This window comes from Lissotriton vulgaris, chromosome 6 (genome assembly GCF_964263255.1).
Source record: "Lissotriton vulgaris chromosome 6, aLisVul1.2, whole genome shotgun sequence".
In the NCBI taxonomy this organism is placed as follows: Eukaryota; Metazoa; Chordata; class Amphibia; order Caudata; family Salamandridae; genus Lissotriton; species Lissotriton vulgaris.
In genome coordinates, this window is record NC_141694.1 from 1,899,176,677 (window position 1) to 1,899,197,597 (window position 20,921).

The window sequence follows — 20,921 nt, forward strand, 5'->3', positions numbered from 1 at the left end:
CTTTAGGGTGGACATGTTGTCGGTGGTTGGGTTTTTTCTCAATGTTTTCTCCAGGGTGCGGCATAGCTTCTTGGATTTTTTAAGGTCCTCATTGAACCAGGGAGCCTTTTTGCTGGCTGATTTGATCTGGTGTTTTTTCAGGGGTGCTAATTCGTCAGCACTGTGGGTGATCCATTGCTTGAGATTGGTGGCCGCTTGGTTTGGGTCCAATGAGAGGGTGGGAGGGTTTTGGTTGAGTGATGTGAGGAGTTGGTCGGAGGTGATTTTGTTCCAGTTTCTCCGAGGAATAGGTTGTGGGTCAGGGTGGTTTTGTAGCTGAAGTGAACACAGCTGTGGTCCGTCCAGTGGATAGCTGTGGTGCGATCGAAGGAGATGTGCTTGCAGGAGGTGAAGATAGGGTCGAGCGTGTGTCCGGCTACATGGGTGGGGGTGTCAACAAGTTGTTTGAGTCCGAGATTGGCCAGGTTGTCCAGAAGGGTGGTGGTGTTGCTGTCGTGTTTGTTTTCAAGGTGGTAGTTGAAGTCTCCTAAAAGAATGTAGTTCTCGGAGGCGAGGGCATGTGGGCTGACGAAGTCGGTGATGTCATCGCTGAATTGACTGTGGGTACCTGGAGGCCTGTAGATGAGGGTGCCTCTAAGTGTGGTCCTAGGGTCGGTGTGGATCTGAAAGTGGAGATGTTCGGCGGTTGCAAGATTGGTTGCGGAGCTGGTCGTGATTTTGATGGTGTTCTTATGGATGATGGTGATGCCTCCTCCTGTTTGGTTGGTGCGGTCTTTATGGGTAATCTTGTAAGCGTCCGGTATGGCTATGGCGATGTCGGGTGCTGATGATGTGTTCATCCATGTTTCTGTAAGGAAGGCGATGTCCGGTGACGCAGTGTCGAGTAGGTCCCAGAGTTCTGTTGCGTGTCTGTGGACCGAGCGGGTGTTGAGCAGGATGCACTTCAGGCGATTAGAGTCGGAGCTGTGTGTGGAGGATCATGGCATTCTTTACCAGTCGTTTTGGATAGCCCCTAGATCTGAGTTTGTTAGCTAGGGCATTAGCCTCCCTGAAGTAATCAGTTTTCTGAAAGCACCTTTATACACTGGCTTAACAGCAACTGTAACGGACTGACTTTCAGTATAGACCACAGCAAAATCAGTATTCCCTTTCTGGATCTGTGTTTTCAACACAAGGATGGTTTACTATTCACCTCACTATTCCGTAAGCCTACAGAAAGAAATACGCTCCTATCCTATAACAGCTGTCACCCCCGTGCTCTCAGAGATAGTCTGCCGTATTCACAGTTTCTAAGGTTACGGAGAAACTGCTTTCAGAAAACTGATTACTTCAGGGAGGCTAATGCCCTAGCTAACAAACTCAGATCTAGGGGCTATCCAAAACGACTGGTAAAGAATGCCATGAAACGGGCGTGGTATTGCCCGCGTGAGACATTGCTTGAACCAAAGGCCAAAAAAGAGTCAGACAAACTGGTGTGTGTGACGACCTTCTCTTCTGCCTCAAATAAAATAAAGAAAAGCATTAAAAGAAATTGGCACATTATCAACTCTGGCGATCTCTCACTTGAATTACCCCTTTTTGCCTTCAAACGCAATAAAAATCTAAAAGACCAGTTGGTGAGAGCAGCACTACCACCTCCCAAGAAAACTAACACCACTTTAAACGATTTGTGGGGCCTTCCTCCCCTGATAGGCCACTCCAAATGCGGTGCGTGTGTTGTTTGTGATTTTTGTATTGAGACTAAGGAATTTGTGTTTAATGATACCAGAAATGTTCTTAGGACTTTTACCAACTGCAACAGCTGCAACTTGATTTATGCAATTTTGTGTCCTTGCAACATGATTTATGTTGGCCAAACGAAACAAAAAATTAAACTCAGGATATCACAACACCGGAGCAGAATAAGGTGCAAAACAGCAAATGCACCACTGGTCGAACATTTCTTGGAGAAAGGACACTCGGAGAATCAACTGAGATGGACAGTAATCAGCCAAATCACTATGCCACCGCGAGGAGGTGACCTCACTAGGATGCTGAACAAAGAAGAACTTAAGTGGATACTGAGAACAGACAGTCTCAATACAGGACTCAATTTGCAGGAAGATTGGACTAGCTTATTGTAACTGGGTCCGATGAATTGTTTTGTCAATTCTAGGTGTTAATATGTCAGGATGTTATACTAATTCTCACTGGTCTCACTTCACCTTATTTTTGCATGCAATCAGCCACTTATCTAAGATGGCCGCCACGTTTATCCCCCTCCCCATCCTCACTTTTCACTATTGAGTAAATTACCTAACTCAAGATGGCCACCACCACTAGTCCTTCTCTTATGTCTGACCGTCTGTCCACCAATCAGCAGTCAGGTATCCCGGCTTATACTCCCATTCCCTGCTTTCTCGAGGACAACGCGGAACTACCTCACTGGGAAGCACCGATATTGCGAAGCCCTTGGTAAGTGAAAGGGAACTTCTGGAAGCGCTTTTAACCTCACCGCGCCGCGTATTGCGATTCTGACCCTGCTTGTAATTTTTAAACAGGCTCGCCCGACCGCGCCTTATTTGGCATCGGAATCATTACCCAACACCCCATTGTGGGCAACTCCCATCAAACATCACCGGGGATCTTCAATTTTAAATCCTCCGGTAAGTGTAGCGGTAATCTAGCCCTTCCGGCTGTGCAGAAATCCTTGCCCTCTCTCACCGTCCCTCTCCTTATCAGGCTCACCACGAGGATAGGCGCCTTCATATCTAGGAGGTTGCCTAAGAACCACCGTTCTGCAAGCATTCCCCTACCATCGATCATAGGACCCACATCCGCCTGGTAAGTTCCCGTTCATGGTCAACCGCCTAGACTCTTTTAGGCGAACATACAATGACCATACCTTGTTTTCCTCCTCAGCCTAAACCCAGCATATTACTGGCGCCATTCTACCGAGACTTCAGGGCAATCCCCTCTTACTTCAGTCCCCTATGCCCTTTGGAGTACCTGTGTGCACTTTTAAACTTCACCCCCGTGCACAACACAAGCACTTGTTTTTCTTCTCCAATTGAGACCACTTCGGACATTAGGCTTTTTACACTTAAGAAGCTGACACTCACGTTTAGACACTCGACGATTTTTTAAAAAAGATCCTTCACCCTTGAGATCACGCGTGTTTTGTTCCTTATGGACCGTTTAGTCACTTAGATTCACTGGATGTCACAAGATACGTTCTGTTCTGTGTTCCTTAACTGAATTATTTCAATTTTCTTTTCCCTAGGCTATTGTGTAGAACAGTTTTTAGGCATAATACTTTGTGTCCTGATGATGATTCCTTGCATTTTGGTTATGGAATCGAAACGTCGTCGACCTCTTGTCACACCATATATGAATATGTATATTTATTGAGATATGCAATTAATGGTGTCTATGAATTTCTGTCATTTCTTCATTTCACAGAAATCGCTCACTTTCTGCCTAAATATCTTTTTCTATTCCTATTCTTTCACTTTGCCAATCTGTAAGCGTGAAGGCACAGGCTTGTGTCTCACTCTTTGTTGAATGTAAGAGAATTTTTCCTTGTCTATCTTGTTTATAGTAAAGATTTTTGTGATCACTGTCCGGCAGGACAAATCACTTCAACCAATATAGTTCCACTGTGTCTATATTATTACATTCTTCATTCCTACTCTTGCATAGAACCACTGTTGTTAAATATAAATTATGTTACCCGAGGTCCTGTGCTGACTTATTGGGTGCCCTTGTTGTCCTTCAGCTATCCAATCACGAACAAAGCACAATGCAACGCTGCGATTTTAAGCACAATGAAAACTTGCAAAGCAGCGCTATGACTAGATCACGAAAAGCACAATGCGGCGCTATGAAATTATGTAAGATGCAAGCACAGAGCACAGGCAGCGTTTGAATAGCGCTACGATACCCAGGAGGAGTGAGGGGAGCGACCGCTTCTGCTCGGGTCAGGACGGTCACAGCTCTCTGAGGGGGTGGGGTCGGGCTATACTATTAGTGGGTGGGAGGGTCAGCTGGGAGGCGGGAGCGTGTTGTAGGGACGGGCTGGGAAACCACAAAATGGCAGCAACAGAAAACAAAAGTGAGCAGGGTGAGGTTGGGGCGAGCAGTGGGGCGCAATAACTAACAATTAAGTTCCCAGCAGCAGTGATGAAACTTAAACGCTATGGAGGATAACAGAGCAGCGCTATGATCCAATCACGAACAAAGCACAATGCAGCGCTGCGATTTTAAGCACAATGAAAACTTGCAAAGCAGCGCTATAACTAGATCACGAAAAGCACAATGCGGCGCTATGAAATTATGTAAGATGCAAGCACAGAGCACAGGCAGCGTTTGAATAGCGCTATGATACCCAGGAGGAGTGAGGGGAGCGACCGCTTCTGCTCGGAGTCATCCTCAGTGTACAGCGCCACCGAGCTGTAAACATTACGGAAGTGCTCTGCAAACTGGTTAACTACGTCCGGGGGGTCTGTTATGGGAGACATGTATGTGTCTCTAAGCTCTGGGACGAGCCTACTAGCGTGCTCCTTTTTATCTAGCCAGGCAATTCGTTTTCCAGCCTTGTCTCTCCAGTCGTAGATCCGACCCAGTTTGTCATGGTCAGTGACTAGCGCTCTGTATTCGTCCTGACGGAGACTAAGTGTGTGAAGGGCTTCAGGAGTGATGTCAGAACGTATGTCATGTTCAAGATGATAGATCTCTTGTTCCGCATCAGAGATGTCTTTTAGTTTGTATTTTTTGGATCCCGCTATTAGGGAGAGGGCCTGACCCCGGAGAACTGTTTTAAAGGCTTCCCACAGAGTCTGCGGAGAATCAAGTGTTTTCATTCTCCGAGAAGTAGTTGTCAATGGACTTGATTAGGTCTTTAAGTATTTTGGGGTTTTTAAGATACCAGGGCTTGATAGGGGCAACCCGTCCTACTTTCGTTTGTTCTAGAACTATGTGGACCCATAGTGGAGAATGATCCGAGATACCCCTGGCTAGATGACGGATCTCATGAATATTTGTGACCTGCTGGGCAAGGACAAATATGTAGTCCACACGGCAAAGGCTATTGTGTGCTCCGCAGTGAAAGCTGTGTTGAATTTTGTCCGTGTTATATGTTCTCCATCCATCCAAAGCCCCATTGCTTCCAAGAAACCATAAAAAGAGTGTGGAGTGTGAGGCAGTGTGCGAGGGGGGTGTCTGTCCAACGAGCCAGAGAGTACTGAGTTAAAGTCTCCACTAAGCACTTGGTGCCCATCAGGTCGTGCTAGCAATATATTGCTGAGGTCAGTAAATGTTGCGGCTTGTAAGCCTGATGGTGCGTATATCGACATAAAAGTAATGGTTCGACCCTCCCATGCACCTGTGATCCCGACATATCAGCCTTGGTCATCCGTCCAGGTGGACGTGAGTGACAGGGGGAATGATAGTTTTTGCATGATGCCTACCCCCCTTGAGTTAGACGTAAAACCTGTGTGTACGACCATTGAGTAGCCCCACCTATGCAAAACCTTGCATTTGTTACCAACCAAGTGAGTTGGCTGGACGATGCCTCGTCTGAGCTCCTCTCCCCTTGCACCACGTCTGGACCGTGCCCTTTCAAAACAACACCGGTGCACAAGGCCCGCGATTCAGGGAGGGGCGCAGATGTGGCAGGGCTACAGTATCCAGAGCTTTTGCGTGGTACCAGCGAGTTCAATCACGACAATGTTCGGCCCCCGAGGTGAAGGAAGGGGGTTGCGCCGGCAAAATCAGCTCTTGCGGCGGTCTAGTCACTACACGAGGCCCGGGCTTCCGCAACCGGGATGGCCGCAAACGCCAGCCACCATAACTTCGGCACCAGACGTCCGTTCGATTTTGGGCTAAAAGCGTTGAGCACCGCTACTCCTCCGGTGTATGGATATGGCACCGGAGGATCGGATTGGTGTAGTGGATTGGCGGTGTATGGAGGGAGTCACAGAGACACTCTAGCAGGCGGCCATGCTGGATCGCCACAAAGCCACGCCCCTCGCCCCTTCTGGGTAGTTTTTGAGCACTTTGTTGACATGTCATGGTCGTTCCTTTCAGGGAGGTAGGGCAGAAGCATCAGACGCACTACAGGAGGTGGAGCCAGCACTGTGGAGGGAGAGCACAACCCTATTCAGGTCCAAGGTGTAACTCCTCCACCCATCTGCATGGAGATCTCTCTATTCAGCCCTGGCTGCCTCACCCTGTCTCCTGGAAATTTCCCAGCCCCTTTCACTCAAACTCCAGACAGGGAATACACAGCCCAGCAGAGGCAGGCTTGGATAGTTAGGCAAGAAAATACCTACTTTCTAAAAGTGGCATTTTCAAACACAGAATGTTAAAACCCCCTTTACTAAAAGATGTATTTCATCATTCTGAGTTCATGCATACTAAACTCGAATTTCTACCATGTTCTCTGAGTCTGTTAGGATTATAAGCATGTAATAATCTAGCAGCCCGTTCTGGCCTAAGAGAACAGGTAGCCTTACAATAGTGAAAAACGAAAATGGCTGTAATTCACTATTAGGACATGTCACACACATCAGGGCATGTCCTACCTTATACTTACAACGCACCCTGCCCTTGAGCCTACCATAGGGGTGACTGATATGAAGCAACGGGAAGGTTTAGGGACTGGTACGTGGGTGCACTTTCCCAGTCGACATGGCAGTGCGAGACTGCACGCAACCAGTACTGCAAGCCCACCAGCAGCATTTGACCCACAAGCCCCGGGCACCTCGTGTGCACTGTACTAGGGTCTGACAGTGAATCAAATATACCCAATCATGTAATCACAGATTCGTGCAATAATTTACCATAGGGAGCACTCGCACTGTGGCACTAGACAGCAGTGGCAAAGCGCCCAACACATCGTACACCAGAAAAACATATGAGGCACGGCAAAAAAATGGAAAGGAGACTCACGCCAATGGTGCCAGGTCTAACACTCTGGATAAAACCTGCTTTTATGTTAAGCAGTCTGTATTATTGCGTGGCAGTCTGTCTGTTTCTGCTAGTCATTGGTCCGATTGCAGCCAAACATCTCCTGTGATGCATTGCTCATGTATAAGAATCCATCTTCATCCTTATGATCCCAATACACTTCTGACATTGTGACAGACATGAACTGTAAGGTCTTGTTATTCACCATAAAGAAAAAAGCCTGTGTTGTTGATAAAGCTAATCAGCATCAAACAATGGTCTTCAATTGCGCCATGGTCAGCTCTTCGGGAACAAGAAATTTCCTTTGTCCAGTACAGGCAAATACTTTTATATTTTATACCTTTCAATGACTACCAGTAGTTTGGACAGAAATGCTCTGTTTATATCACCCACCTCACCTTTCCGAGTTGCTAAACACTTCCACATTTTAAACGGAATTAAGTTTTATTTTCTCTGCAGACTTTCCATGCCATCCCCTGACAGATTTACACTGTTGCCTGCTGAACACGGCACTACACCACGCCCTCTATGCCTAATTGATAGTTAACTAATGATTTGTCCTCGAGTAGAGTTTTTTATATGCAGTTTTTCCAAAGTGAACAGGAAACAATATAATGCAATTTTCTTTCTTCTTTTTAGCCTGTTTTTTTACCCTAACTTCACACTCGCTGGCTTCCCCAGTGCCACTTAGTAGTACCACCCTTTCACTTTTTTGTGGCGTTTAACTGCAGCATGTAAATGAAGACCGCCTAGAACGGCACCTTTTGCGCTTCTAGGCTATCTTCATTTACATGTAATTGCAGACCTATTTGCGCCCCCCCCCCCCCCCCGGCAACACATCCATGCACCCCCAGGGGGGCGCGCCCCACAGTTTGGAGACCTCTGCTAATGTTACTGGCGCTTGTGTAGTGTGCCCATGTCATGTTACTGGCGCTTGTGTAGTGTGCCCATGTAATGTTACTGGCGCTTGTGTAGTGTGCCCATGTAATGTTACTGGCGCTTGTGTAGTGTGCCCATGTCATGTTACTAGCACTTCTGTAGCGTGCCCATGTAATGTTACTGGCGCTTGTGTAGTGTGCCCATGTAATGTTACTGGCGCTTGTGTAGTGTGCCCATGTAATGTTACTGGCGCTTGTGTAGTGTGCCCATGTAATGTTACTGGCGCTTGTGTAGTGTGCCCATGTCATGTTACTAGCGCTTCTGTAGCGTGCCCATGTAATGTTACTGGCGCTTGTGTAGTGTGCCCATGTCATGTTACTGGCGCTTCTGTAGCGTGCCCATGTAATGTTACTGGCGCTTGTGTAGCGTGCCCATGTAATGTTACTAGCGCTTCTGTAGCGTGCCCATGTAATGTTACTGGCGCTTGTGTAGTGTGCCCATGTCATGTTACTAGCGCTTCTGTAGCGTGCCCATGTAATGTTACTGGCGCTTGTGTAGTGTGCCCATGTCATGTTACTGGCGCTTCTGTAGCGTGCCCATGTAATGTTACTGGCGCTTGTGTAGTGTGCCCATGTAATGTTACTGGCGCTTGTGTAGCATGCCCATGTCATGTTACTAGCACTTGTGTAGTGTGCCCATGTAATGTTACTGGCGCTTGTGTAGTGTGCCCATGTAATGTTACTGGCGCTTGTGTAGTGTGCCCATGTAATGTTACTGGCGCTTGTGTAGCGTGCCCATGTCATGTTACTAGCACTTGTGTAGTGTGCCCATGTAATGTTACTGGTGCTTGTGTAGCGTGCCCATGTCATGTTACTAGCACTTGTGTAGTGTGCCCATGTAATGTTACTGGCGCTTGTGTAGTGTGCCCATGTAATGTTACTGGCGCTTGTGTAGCGTGCCCATGTCATGTTACTAGCACTTGTGTAGTGTGCCCACGTAATGTTACTGGCGCTTGTGTAGTGTGCCCATGTCATGTTACTAGCACTTGTGTAGTGTGCCCATGTAATGTTACTGGCGCTTGTGTAGTGTGCCCATGTAATGTTACTGGCGCTTGTGTAGTGTGCCCATGTAATGTTACTGGCGCTTGTGTAGCGTGCCCATGTCATGTTACTAGCACTTGTGTAGTGTGCCCATGTAATGTTACTGGTGCTTGTGTAGCGTGCCCATGTCATGTTACTAGCACTTGTGTAGTGTGCCCATGTAATGTTACTGGCGCTTGTGTAGTGTGCCCATGTAATGTTACTGGCGCTTGTGTAGCGTGCCCATGTCATGTTACTAGCACTTGTGTAGTGTGCCCATGTAATGTTACTGGCGCTTGTGTAGTGTGCCCATGTCATGTTACTAGCACTTGTGTAGTGTGCCCATGTAATGTTACTGGCGCTTGTGTAGCATGCCCATGTCATGTTACTAGCACTTCTGTAGCGTGCCCATGTAATGTTACTGGCGCTTGTGTAGTGTGCCCATGTAATGTTACTGGCGCTTGTGTAGTGTGCCCATGTAATGTTACTGGCGCTTGTGTAGTGTGCCCATGTAATGTTACTGGCGCTTGTGTAGCATGCCCATGTCATGTTACTAGCACTTCTGTAGCGTGCCCATGTCATGTTACTAGCACTTCTGTAGCGTGCCCATGTAATGTTACTGGCGCTTGTGTAGTGTGCCCATGTAATGTTACTGGCGCTTGTGTAGTGTGCCCATGTAATGTTACTGGCGCTTGTGTAGTGTGCCCATGTAATGTTACTGGCGCTTGTGTAGTGTGCCCATGTAATGTTACTGGCGCTTGTGTAGTGTGCCCATGTCATGTTACTAGCGCTTCTGTAGCGTGCCCATGTAATGTTACTGGCGCTTGTGTAGTGTGCCCATGTAATGTTACTGGCGCTTGTGTAGTGTGCCCATGTAATGTTACTGGCGCTTGTGTAGTGTGCCCATGTAATGTTACTGGCGCTTGTGTAGTGTGCCCATGTAATGTTACTAGCGCTTCTGTAGCGTGCCCATGTAATGTTACTGGCGCTTGTGTAGTGTGCCCATGTAATGTTACTGGCGCTTGTGTAGTGTGCCCATGTAATGTTACTGGCGCTTGTGTAGCATGCCCATGTCATGTTACTGGTGCTTGTGTAGTGTGCCCATGTAATGTTACTGGCGCTTGTGTAGTGTGCCCATGTAATGTTACTGGCGCTTGTGTAGTGTGCCCATGTAATGTTACTGGCGCTTGTGTAGCATGCCCATGTAATGTTACTGGCGCTTGTGTAGTGTGCCCATGTAATGTTACTGGCACTTGTGTAATGTGCCCATGTAATGTTACTGGCACTTGTGTAGTGTGCCCATGTAATGTTACTGGTGCTTGTGTAGCGTGCCCTTGTCCTATTACTGACGATTGTGAAGTGTGTGTCTAGAAATAAGGGGGACTAAGGGCTTTTTTTTACCAGGTCCAGCATACATGCCCAACAATTGATCAATACAAAAGGTTATGCAGTTCCTGACTGAACAATACATGTTGCATAAGTGAAACAGAGTTCACTTAATATCCAAATCAAGGAGGGGATTACTCCTTTCCGAATTAAGGCCCTCACACACTCAGCCAGCTAGGTGTCATGCGTCATCATCGGGTCTACTCCTCGTCGGGTCGGCACTGCAATGCCCGACAGGCACCCTCGAAGGGGCTCTTTGGTGGACATCTTTTATTCCTTGCCGTAAGGTGCAGTGCGTGTGTAAGAGGTGTAAAGAAGTGAGACTAAAACAGGAAGTAGAGGTCCAATCAGAACTAATTTAATGTGTGGCCCCTATCCTGGTTAAAACTGAGTGTGGTGGACCCCTGCTGTAATGTAACATCTTTCTTGCCTAAATGTCATATAGACGGCAATTCTTCAGGAACAGTAGCAAATTCTATCTACACTGTAAGTGGTGGTCCACTGTAGCAAAAGTTATAAACCACCCACAGCACCCTAAACGGGGTACCTGTTGATCTAGGAGGTCATCCTGTGAGAAAAAGGAAATTCACAGAATAGTTATGTGCATATTCATGACGTTCGTTGCACAACTTTGCAAATACCCTTGCAGCACTCAAACTGTGAGGAAAGCATGCTTCACGCTGGAGTGCTGTGACCATGCGTGAGGCGACCATATTAAAATCAAAAACTAATCTCATTTTCTCAATGTGGCAGAGCAGTTAAAAATAGTGGTAGTAAGCAAGGACTCACCCCATTGGGGTTAACAGCTAGTATCAACGTGTTCCGGCAGGTGTTGACACTGAAAGGTGCAGTGTCCTATGAGATGGAAATGAGGGGGGGAAACACATTGTGAGGAAAAAGGTAGTATGATACAGCTGGTTAATTGGTCTCCCCACCTGTCGCAGTGGCCAGGGATTCAACGGACACAGTCGAAACGAGATGTACCCTAAGCTTGGTTACGAGTCTCAGAACTTGGAGTACAGAAAGGGGCTGCGTCAGAGTACTCGAGCAGCCCGGCACAGTATAGCCCAGCACCCAAAACTGCATGCACCGGGATGGGACAGTATCTTACCCAACGTGCGTGCCCGCTGGGTACGATATGTCAGGAGACACACAAGCAAAGCAGCTGGCGGCCAGTAGTCTCGTAAATATTAAGGACTCTCCTAAAGCGAAAATGCCAAGGAATCCATGGGCATTGCCATGCCAGGAGCAAGAAGTCAATAACTTACCCGTCTTCTCCGTAAAATGTCGGAGGACCTACCCCTCACTCTGCCGAAACAGGGTGGTAATGGCCAGCAGTGGCGTGGCGTTGTTAAGCTCGTGGTTGGTGTCAGAAGGGGGCGTGCCTCCCAGTCTCACTAGGAAGAGCGCTAGGGCACTAACCTCAACCGAAATTGGTGGGCGCCATGTTGGAATAGTGGAGAGGATACCTCGAACAGGATCCGCAACCCTCCAATAGACCACATTAGAGTGTCGGCCATTGTATAATGTCCTGTTTGACCAGGCATGTGCTAATGTCACTGGTGTGCCTGTGGTTAATGCACCTCACCAACAGAATGTGTAATCGCTAAGAGGGAGCGTAATGTACTAACGGTCATGTTCATCTTCAAACGAGGTCTCAGCCTCATTGGGAGGTACATGAGGGCCCTAAGCCTGACAACCGGTCATTGGGCGATAATTTATAGTAGTAGAATAAATCCTTTTAAAAAGGTCCGGTGGTCTCTGTGGCACCCAATAATAAAAGTTAAAACCATGTCAAGATGTCACAAGTGGTACAAAAAGGGGGTGGTGATGGACGGAGCATCTGAACCAATCAAACACTCACACCCAGTCAACAGATCTGGGTTTAATCCATCACAGTTCTTTAGCCCACTCTGCCACCCCAGTTCAGACATAGCAGAGTGAGCTAAAGAACGGTGATGGATTAAACCCAGATCTGTTGACTGGGTGTGAGTGTTTGATTGGTTCAGATGCTCCGTCCATCACCACCCCCTTTTTGTACCACTTTGGCCGCCATAAGTGTGGCAGGGTATGCTCAGACGTGAGTCCCTTGCTCACTTTGCCACTGGATTCAAGCAAGCCGGGCTAATGAACTGCTGAAATGCCAGAAACCGGTCCTCGGAAGCTTGTTTCCGGTCCAGGTAAGGCATAGCTTGGCAGTTCGGGCTGGACTGTTCCCATGAGGCACAGGGTCAGACTGATTTGCATATGGCTACGTCTGAACTGGGGTGGCAGAGTGGGTTAAAGAACGGTGATGGATTAAAACCAGATCTGTTGACTGGGTGTGAGTGTTTGATTGGTTCAGATGCTCCGTCCATCACCACCCCCTTTTTGTACCACTTTGGCCGCCATAAGTGTGGCAGGGTATGCTCAGACGCGAGTCCCTTGCTCACTTTGCCACTGGATTCAAGCAAGCCGGGCTGATGAACGGCTGAAATGCCAGAAACCGGTCCTCGGAAGCTTGTTTCCGGTCCAGGGAAGGCATAGCTTGGCAGTTCGGGCTGGACTGTTCCCTTGAGGCACAGGGTCAGACTGCTTTGCATATGGCTATGTCTGCACTGGGGTGGCAGTGTGGGCTAAAGAACGGTGATGGATTAAACCCAGATCCGTTGACTGGGTGTGAGTGTCTGATTGGTTCAGATGCTCCGTCCATCACCACCCTCTTTTTGTACCATGTTATGTTACTGGCACTTGTGTAGCGTGCCCATGTCATGTTACTGGCACTTGTGTAGCCTGCTCATGTTATGTTACTGGCACTTGTGTAGCGTGCCCATGTCATGTTACTGGCACTTGTGTAGCCTGCTCATGTTATGTTACTGGCGCTTGTGTAGCGTGCCCATGTCATGTTACTGGCACTTGTGTAGCCTGCTCATGTTATGTTACTGGCGCTTGTGTAGCGTGTCCGTGTCATGTTACTGGTGCTTGTGAAGCGTGCTCATGTTACGTTACTGGCACTTTTGTAGCGTGCACATGTTACTGGCACTTTTGTAGTGTGCCAATACTGTGGCGCTTGTGTAGTGTGCCCTTGCTATGGCGCTTGTGTAGTGTGCCCTTGCTATGGCGCTTGTGTAGTGTGCCCATACTATGGCGCTTGTGTAGTTGTGCCCATGTTACTGGCGCTTGAGTAGTGTACCCATGTTAAAGGTGCTTGTGTAGTGTGCCCATGTTATTGGCGCTTGTGTAGGGTGCCCATGTTAGGTTACTGGTGCTTGTGTAGCGTGCCCATGTTAGGTTACTGGTGCTTGTGTAGTGTGCCCATGTTATTGGCGCTTGTGTAGCCTGCTCATGTTATGTTACTGGCACTTGTGTAGCGTGCCCGTGTCATGTTACTGGTGCTTGTAAAGCGTGCTCATGTTATGTTACTGCCGCTTGTGTAGGGTGCTCATGTTATGTTACTGCCGCTTGTGTAGGGTGCTCAGGTCATGTTACTGGCGCTTGTGTAGCCTGCTCATGTTATGTTACTGGCGCTTGTGTAGCGTGCCCATGTCATGTTACTGGCACTTGTGTAGCCTGCTCATGTTATGTTACTGGCGCTTGTGTAGCGTGCCCATGTCATGTTACTGGCACTTGTGTAGCCTGCTCATGTTATGTTACTGGTGCTTGTGTAGCGTGCCCATGTTATTGGCGCTTGTGTAGCCTGCTCATGTTATGTTACTGGTGCTTGTGTAGCGTGCCCATGTTATTGGCGCTTGTGTAGCCTGCTCATGTTATGTTACTGGCACTTGTGTAGCGTGCCCGTGTCATGTTACTGGTGCTTGTGAAGCGTGCTCAGGTCATGTTACTGGCGCTTGTGTAGCCTGCTCATGTTATGTTACTGGCGCTTGTGTAGCGTGCCCATGTCATGTTACTGGCACTTGTGTAGCCTGCTCATGTTATGTTACTGGCGCTTGTGTAGCGTGCTCATGTCATGTTACTGGCACTTGTGTAGCCTGCTCATGTTATGTTACTGGCGCTTGTGTAGCCTGCTCATGTTATGTTACTGGCGCTTGTGTAGGGTGCTCAGGTCATGTTACTGGCGCTTGTGTAGCCTGCTCATGTCATGTTACTGCCGCTTGTGTAGGGTGCTCATGTCATGTTACTGGCACTTGTGTAGCGTGCCCATGTCATGTTACTGGCACTTGTGTAGCCTGCTCATGTTATGTTACTGGCGCTTGTGTAGCGTGCCCATGTCATGTTACTGGCACTTGTGTAGCCTGCTCATGTTATGTTACTGGCGCTTGTGTAGTGTGCCCATGTCATGTTACTGGCACTTGTGTAGCCTGCTCATGTTATGTTACTGGCGCTTGTGTAGCGTGCCCGTGTCATGTTACTGGTGCTTGTGAAGCGTGCTCATGTTACGTTACTGGCACTTTTGTAGCGTGCACATGTTACTGGCACTTTTGTAGTGTGCCAATACTGTGGCGCTTGTGTAGTGTGCCCTTGCTATGGCGCTTGTGTAGTGTGCCCTTGCTATGGCGCTTGTGTAGTGTGCCCATACTATGGCGCTTGTGTAGTTGTGCCCATGTTACTGGCGCTTGTGTAGTGTACCCATGTTAAAGGTGCTTGTGTAGTGTGCCCATGTTATTGGCGCTTGTGTAGTGTGCCCATGTTAGGTTACTGGTGCTTGTGTAGCGTGCCCATGTTATGTTACTGGTGCTTGTGTAGTGTGCCCATGTTATTGGCGCTTGTGTAGTGTGTCCAGGTTATGTTACTGGCGCTTGTGTAGCGTGCCCATGTTATGGCACTTGTGTAGTGTGCGATCTGCCAGTGATTCTGCTCTCAGAAGTGCTTGTGTGCGTGCAGTGATGCCACGCTGCTGGATCTGGGTGTAGTGTTCGCTCTGAAGCTTGAAGCAGGTGACACTTGAGACACAAAGCAGGACATGTGTTTGGGATCTTGTGCGCTAGAGTTGAGGGTTGGTGGTTAGTATGGGGTGAAAAGTAGGCAGGCAAGTGAAAGAATGGCTTTTGGGTGGCTGAGAACAGCTGAAGGAGGAAAAGGTAGGGACATTTGGGAAGTGCTGCGAGCTCAGGAGATCAGAACCGTTGGGAGGGGTTTGTATCCGTGGGGAAGATATGGTGTCTTGACCTGTGGAAGAGAAGGGAAGCACAACCTGCCAGCCGAGAGAATAGTACCAGGTGAGGGCAGGGCCCCGTTTAATATCATTTGGTGGCTGGATGGAAGTCATGCATGGTAACTGTGTGTGTTTTGTAGAGTTTCATACTCGTAGTTTCAGAACAGAAGCCTGACGGATCGCTACTGATCAAGTGTGAAGAATGTCTGATCAGTAGTGGTCTCCCGGTGGCGGGTCATAGCTCCTACGGGTTATAGTTCAGCCCAGTCCTCACTCTGGGTAAATCATGTCTCATTTCTGTGATAGAGACAAGAAGCAACTGAATGTTCCATAGAGCTTATCCTCTACTTTCAGCAAGCATGCATAAGCTATGTCGGACCTTTACTTCTCAAGTCCTGCATGATGATGCTTTGGTGGGTGATGGGGGTTTGGGCCAGTCCATTCTGACCATTACTAGAAGCATCCTTTCACAGCCAGTTTCTGGTCCACATGCCCAGTTTCCATAGAGGGATGTGCTGTATAGGACATGGCACACTCTTCATTGGTTGGTTGTTGGTCACTTGAATGCAAAGCTCTGATTATCGGGTCCGTTGGCAGTTCTCGGCTAGAGATGTAGTTAGCCCATAGGGTGGTTGGCCCATTGTGGGTGCTAGTGCACTTCTTTGGTTGTGGTTAAGCGCCTATAGCATTCTTTGTGTATGCTATTCTCATTCACCCAGATCATTTACTTCTATTTTTTGTAGCTAAAAGGAGTGGCTATTTGAGCCGTAACACACAAGGCGCTTTAAGTGTGCTTGCTTACACCTTTCTCCATTCTCTCCGGGCTCATGTGCTGAGTAATTCACATGTCGGTACTTGGGAGGGAAATGGCATTGTGAATGCTTGCATATTAGTTGGAGGTTGAATGAGTGAACTTGTAGCTTGTCAGGAGAACATTTGAGACCCCTGCACCACAGAGTTGCGACAACCAATAGAGCACATAAATATATTTTGTGCACCAAATCGCGATTCAATTGAAACCTCTTTCGGAGGAGGTTGAAGGGAGTGGCTGGGTTTGGTGACACAACTTGTTTTTGTAGCTGCTGCTGTCTTATACTGACTCCCTTGTTGAGTTCCTCATATGAGAAGTGGGGTTAAAGGTAAGGTTTGTTAGGTGGACTCCTTCCTATCTTGCTGCTTTGCGTTGTTACCCTGCTGAATCTACCACCTGGCAATGCTGCCTTACAAAACCTTTTATTCTAACTGCTGTTACTGGAGGTCGATCAGTGGTGCTACCATGTGGGATGCACAGGTTGGAATGCTCCCTACGTTGACAGTTTAGTTTCGAGGATTGTTTTTACTTTTTTTCATAGGGTTGCCTAGTACTTGCTTGATGCAATCAGATTGCCGAAAGAAACCAGATTTCTTTTTTTATGAAATATTCTTGTGGCAATCCAAGTTTTGCCTTTCATGGTAGTTAACTGATCCAGTTCGTAATGGCCAGTTTGACATGCAAGCCTTTGACATTTATCTCTTGCAGACTTTGTGACCCGTTTGTACTAGTTGCCACCATGCTTTAGTACGCAAGAGTGTCTGTTCTTCAGAAATTTCCACCCAATGCTGTTTCAGAGGGGGGGGGGATTGAGGGGATGGGAACTTTTGTTGCCAAGGTAGTAATATGTGCTCCAGCTTACAGATTACTTTAATTTGCATCCATTTTTATTCTCTAAACTCCACAGATGGTTTGGACACTGTTGCCTGAGAAATAAGTACTCCATGGAGTAGAGTACTTTTGTTGAAGGAACGTTAAATGACTGGGTGCTTCAGGAATCTTATCTAAGGAATGGTACATTGACCTCCTAGAAGAGTACACAGGTGTGCAAAGCCCCCTTTACAAAGTTTAATATGGTAACTTCAGTGGCCTTGATTAAAATACACTTGGAGGCTGATTACGATGAAGGTGAGACTACTACCGACAGCCTGTCAGTGGTGGCGCCATCATAACCATGTTCTCTTCCCTCCATATTACCGTACCGTCTTTGGCTTGGCAGTTCGGGCTGGACTGTTCCCATGAGGCACAGGGTCAGACTGATTTGCATATGGCCATGTCTGAACTGGGGTGGCAGAGTGGGCTAAAGAATGGAGATGGATTAAACCCAGATCAGTTGACTGGGGTGAGTGTTTGATTTGCTCAAACGCTCCGTCAATCATCCCCTTTGGTATCGCTTTGTTCGCCCTAAGTGTGGCAGGGTATGCTCAGACGTGAGTCCCTTGCTCACTTTGCCACTGGATTCAAGATAGCCTGGCTGATGAGGATTATGAATCCGAAACCGGTCCCAGGATGCTTGTTTCCGGTCCAGGGAAGATATGGCTTGGCAGTTCGGGCTGGACTGTTCCCATGAGGCACAGGGTCAGACTGATTTGCATATGGCCATGTCTGAACTGGGGTGGCGGAGTGAGCTAAAGAATGGTGATGGATTAAACCCAGATGAGTTGACTGGGGGTGAGTGTTTGATTTGCTCAAACGCTCCGTCCATCATCCCCTTTTGTATCGCTTTGTTCGCCCTAAGTGTGGCAGGGTATGCTCCAATGTGAATCCCTTGCTCACTTTGCCACTGGATTCAAGATAGCCTGGCTGATGAGGATTATGAATCCGAAACCGGTCCCAGGATGCTTGTTTCCGGTCCAGGGAAGATATGGCTTGGCAGTTCGGGCTGGACTGTTCCCATGAGGCACAGGGTCAGACTAATTTGCATATGGCCATGTCTGAACTGGGGTGGCGGAGTGAGCTAAAGAATGGTGATGCATTAAACCCAGATGAGTTGACTGGGGGTGAGTGTTTGATTTGCTCAAACGCTCCGTCCATCATCCCCTTTTGTATCGCTTTGTTCGCCCTAAGTGTGGCAGGGTATGCTCCAACGTGAGTCCCTTGCTCACTTTGCTACTGGATTCAAGATAGCCTGGCTGATGAGGATTATGAATCCGAAACCGGTCCCAGGATGCTTGTTTCCGGTCCAGGGAAGATATGGCTTGGCAGTTCGGGCTGGACTGTTCCCATGAGGCACAGGGTCAGACTGATTTGCATATGGCCATGTCTGAACTGGGGTGGCGGAGTGAGCTAAATAATGGTGATGGATTAAACCCAGATGAGTTGACTGGGGGTGAGTGTTTGATTTGCTCAAACGCTCCGTCCATCATCCCCTTTTGTATCGCTTTGTTCGCCCTAAGTGTGGCAGGGTATGCTCAGACGTGAGTCCCTTGCTCACTTTGCCACTGGATTCAAGATAGCCTGGCTGATGAGGATTATGAATCCGAAACCGGTCCCAGGATGCTTGTTTCCGGTCCAGGGAGGATATGGCTTGGCAGTTCGGGCTGGACTGTTCCCATGAGGCACAGGGTCAGACTGATTTGCATATGGCCATGTCTGAACTGGGGTGGCGGAGTGAGCTAAAGAATGATGATGGATTAAACCCAGATGAGTTGACTGGGGGTGAGTGTTTGATTTGCTCAAACGCTCCGTCCATCATCCCCTTTTGTATCGCATTGGTATTGTAAATGACACATTTTTTATTTAAGTGTTGATTTTGAAAATAGATAAATTAATAGCTTAGTCATTTACAATGCCAATAGTTATAACTTTCACAAATGCGACACCTATAGCCTTTGTAATGCAATATGTGTTGTATTTACGTGACTTAGATGTATTGATATTACAAATAACAATGGCTTTTGTTTTTTTTTAAATAATGAATACTTAAATAAAAGGTATTGTAATTTATAATGGCAATAGCTTAAACTTTTGTAAATAACTTTTATAAGATTATGTTCAGTGTATTTTGTGATGAAAATCCAAGTACAGAAGTGAAATATTAACATTTTTTTGTGACATTTGTAATAAAGCTTGAAACATTGAGAGAACATATTTGAACCAGTTGTTGTTGAATGGTTGCACAGATTGATACTGTGGTGGCGCTGAGTGATGTTGTGGTGGCGCTGAGTGATGTTGTGGTGGCGCTGAGTGATGTTGTGGTGGCGCTGAGTGATGTTGTGGTGGCGCTGAGTGATGTTGTGGTGGTGACGAGTGATGCTGTGGTGGCGACGAGTGATGCTGTGGTGACGAGTGATACTGTGGTAGCGACAAGTGATGCAGTGGTAGCGCATAGTGATGTTGTGGTGCCCCTGAGTGATGCTGTGGTGGTGCTGAGTGATGCTGTGGTGATGCGATAGATAGGCACATAAATAAAAATGTTGTCATTTACAATGCCTATAGCTCTAACTTTGGCAAAGGCGAGACCGTTGCACTGTAAATGCTTGTTTATATTTGGGGTAATTTGCGCTAACCCCTTCATAACTCTTTTTTTCCATATAAATTGTCCATGCCAAATATGCATCCTTTTTTTTCCCAGCATTCTCTGGATCATAAAGATACTCAGGGTTTAAACATTCCTATCAAGTCCACTGAGAAAATAGCCAAAATAAAGATGCATTTTGGTTTCTTGGGAGCAGAGGGAATTGGGGAAATGTGTTGTGTAAGAAAACACTGGTTTGTCTAAAAACGGCATCAATTAAATATTTCATATTTCAACTTCCTGTACTTTGTCGATTACCTTCGCCGGGAACGGGAGCAGAGAGATGGGCTGGAAGTTCTTGAGGTCTTTGGGGTCCGCCTTGGGCTTCTTGAGGCGAGCGTTGATTTCGGCGTGCTTCCAGCTTTCCGGGAATGTCACTGTTTCGAAGGAGATGTTGATGACCTTCCGTAGTTGGGGTGCGATGGCTGCGTCTGCTTTGTTGAATACGTGGTGTGGGCACGGGTCTGACGGAGATCCTGAGTGAATGGAGTTCATGATCTTGCGTGTCTCGTCGTCGTTGATGTTGGACCAGGAGGCGTTTGGCGCTGGTGGTGTTCACAGGGGAGGTGGAGTCTGGCGTAGTCGGGGCAGTCGTGGTGTTGAAGCTGTCGTGGATGTCAGCGATATTGCAGTGGAAGAAGATGGCTAGTGAGTCGCACAGTTCTTGTGAGGGCGGGATGTCGTTGGCGCTTGGGTTGGAGAGTTCCTTTATGATGCTGAAGAGCTCTTTGCTGTCGTGTACGTTGTTATCTAGGCAGCCTTTGAAAGAGGATCTCTTGGCTAATCTGATGAAGTGGTGATGTCTGCGGGTGGCGTCCTTGTGGGCTACGTGGTTGTCCAGTGTGCATTCGTGGAGCCATATCTTCTCCAGTTTGCAGCATGCTTGTTTGGAGTTCTGGAGCTCATCGTGAAGGAGGTGGCTATCTTGCTGGCGTGGCTGTTGGAGGGTTTCTTGAGCGGGGGGAGGGTGTTGGTGCAGTCGTCGATCCACTGTCTGAGGTTGCGGGCTGAGGCGTCTGGGTTGGTGGGGTCGGTGGGTGGGTTCTGGGAGATGGTGGTGATCAGCTGGTCATCGGTGACTTTGCTCCAGCAGCTGCGAGGCAGCTGTTTGGTGCGGTGGTGCGTGGTTGGTTTCTTGAAGGTGAAATGGATGCAGCGGTGGTCGGTCCAGTGGAGTTCGGTGGCGTGACGTGGGTGTATGTGGAGAAG

At 47.8% G+C, this 20,921-nt stretch overlaps 1 protein-coding gene and 1 pseudogene across 1 annotated transcript in view; one reads left to right on the forward strand and one right to left on the reverse strand.

Moving 5' to 3' along the window:
* Positions 1–20,921, forward strand: part of LOC147709830 (uncharacterized) — a 71,567-nt gene that overhangs the window by 3,994 nt on the left and 46,652 nt on the right.
* On the reverse strand, positions 6,977–7,416 carry LOC147709831 (microtubule-associated protein 1 light chain 3 gamma pseudogene; annotated as a pseudogene).